Source organism: Gadus macrocephalus, chromosome 1 (assembly GCF_031168955.1).
Source record: "Gadus macrocephalus chromosome 1, ASM3116895v1".
Lineage (NCBI taxonomy): Eukaryota > Metazoa > Chordata > Actinopteri > Gadiformes > Gadidae > Gadus > Gadus macrocephalus.
Window position 1 is genome coordinate 12,851,516 of NC_082382.1, and position 2,500 is coordinate 12,854,015.

The 2,500-nt window shown below is 47.9% G+C and overlaps 1 protein-coding gene across 6 annotated transcripts in view; it reads right to left on the minus strand.

Moving 5' to 3' along the window:
- Window positions 1-2,500, minus strand: part of tmcc1a (transmembrane and coiled-coil domain family 1a) — a 40,496-nt gene that overhangs the window by 36,645 nt on the left and 1,351 nt on the right. The gene's annotated exons all lie outside the window — the stretch shown is intronic.

Consider the following 2,500-nt stretch of genomic DNA (forward strand, 5'->3'; position numbering starts at 1 on the left):
GCCTAGTGTGTGAGCCGCCGGAGAGAGAGAGACACGGGAGACGGCCCTGCAAGCCGCGCTACCTCACTGTTTGCTAATAGGACCGCTTCAGACAAAAGCCGGAGGTCTTCCAGCACAGACATTAGTGTGCTGCTTGTGCAAAGGCCTGCAACCCAGCCTGGGTTTACTAACTCGATGGGTTGTACTGCCACTGATCATATTTCAACAAGTCTAAAAGGTGCATAATGAGGTCCGGCTGAAATCTCATCTCATAGAGCACTCAATCTCATTGCATGGTCTGTCAGGGGTGAAACCTTGCTGTATGTGTGTTTCTCTGTGTCTTTGTGTGTGTGTGTGTTTGGTGTGCGTGCGTGTGTGTGTGTGTGTGCGTGCGTGTGGGTGCGCGTGCGTGTCGGAGTGTGTGTTTGAACCAAGCGCGCAAGCGGCCTGTCAAGTGAAGTCAAGTTATTGGGCCACGGGTCAGTCGCTTCTCTGTGCAACTAGCAGGTGAGACCGACTTCACACAGTCCGACATACATAACTGCCCATCGACACCTATTTAAATAACACCCTCCAACGCTAACGCCCGCAACTTTGATCTGAGGCAACCGGACACTCCTCCTGGCCTCTTGGGGGTTCAGGGAGGGTCGAGGCCCTACCCAGCCCACCTTTGCTAGCTTTCAACTGGGGGGAGGTGTGGCGCTTTGAGCCGTCCCCCTCGAGGTACTAGACCCTGGGAGATAATATGACAGGATGGATGTCAATTCGTCTTGACGTTCACTATCACCATCAAAGCAAAAGGTAGAACACAGAAAGTGCTAATTTTTTTAATATGTTTAGACATAAAATTAACTTTCTTTCGACAAAGGAAATAAAACGCCGTCCACAAAATCTCATGCTATGTCAACAGCAACAACTGTTGCGCGAACCGAATGGCAATGAAGTGAACATGTAGCCCAGCGTCAGCACTTGGCTAGCTGTGCTGCTCTAAGCCTCGTTTTTTCTACTCGCTGAATTCATCCGGGACGGGAGCAGAGAAAGGCGGCAGCCTGTTGCCGCTAGAAACCACAGCCTTCCTAGAGGAATGCCACCTCCACTCTGCAGTGAGGAGCAGACCCACTGTGGGGAACAGAAGCATTCTGTACACAGCCCTCCTTCAGAAGTTTCCGCACCAGTTCAGTCCGGTAGGCTGGGAGCATGTGCGTTCATAGGAGGATTTAAATACTGGTATAAATCCTCAACTTATCGATAAACCATTGCCTATTGATCATAAAGAGAAACAGAGAAAGACAGCTCTTAAGGTGTGCATGATTCGCTAATCAACCTCTGGTTTCCCGAGGCATTTGTATACTGGCTGTACAGGAAGAAAGGCTTTGTATTACACACGCACGCCGACAAAAAGAGTATTTAATAGTGATTCAGTGAAGGAGAAAGAGAGAGAAAACAGGACTTCCTCTCCGAGGTACCATTTCCTTTTGCTTCACAGCTGGGCAAACAACACAAGTGCAATCATTGGCAATGAATGGAATAAGATCAATGCTGAAACAGTGTTAAAAACAGAGGCAACCGGATGCAAGATTAATGAGCAGAATGCGCTGAATTGAAAACAGACCGGCAGTCACATGAGATAAGATTTGCACTGCTCCTCTCCACTCATCTCAGTGCGAGGCCCCAGTGCCCAGAGCCCAGGCCCTTCCGGTGTACTGCCAGACCAGAGTCTTGGACCACGTCATGGCCCTTAAACCAAGACACCTTGTCTAACACCCAACATGGATGTTGTTGGATGCGACCAGAATGCCAAGCACTGGCAGGGGTGGATCGTATGAAGATTGATGCCATGGACACAGATTGCAACTATTTATCTCAAATGGCAGGCCATCACTGGGTCATAAACAACAACAAGCCATGTTTTACAGTCACTAGAGCTTTTTACTGTCTTAACGCATCATTGTTTGCCTATAATCCATCCATGTTTCATTTATAATAATTATATGTCAACATTCACATTCTCTATAATTAGCACAGTGTCCATAGGCGAGGTTGGTCTATGCGCTGTGTACACATGCTTGTTTAATCTGCCTCTTATGACAGCTCAGGAGAATACATCTATCCACAGTAATCATCGAGCCTGAAGATGGGGGGGATGGCCTTTTGTCATTCTTGTGTCAATATCAATTTGTTAGATCAACCTGGACAAAAGTAGGCAGGCTACTCTACTTTGATCATAGATCGACTTCCAGTCTACTCTAATCAGTGACCACTGACACACATAAACACACACACATAGACACACACACACACACACTGAATACCAGCAACACTCAACAATTCACTGACTCCTCTTGCAAAATAGGCATAACGAAACATGACGTGGAGCAGTGTTGATGGGAAGGAAGGAGGAAGGAGGAAAGAGGAAGGTAGCGTCATCACCTCCTCTCCGTCAGTCTTGACCAGCAAAGTGTGAACATGACTGCAGCACCCTGGGAAGAGGGCTGCCACTCCACAGATAGTGGGACACATA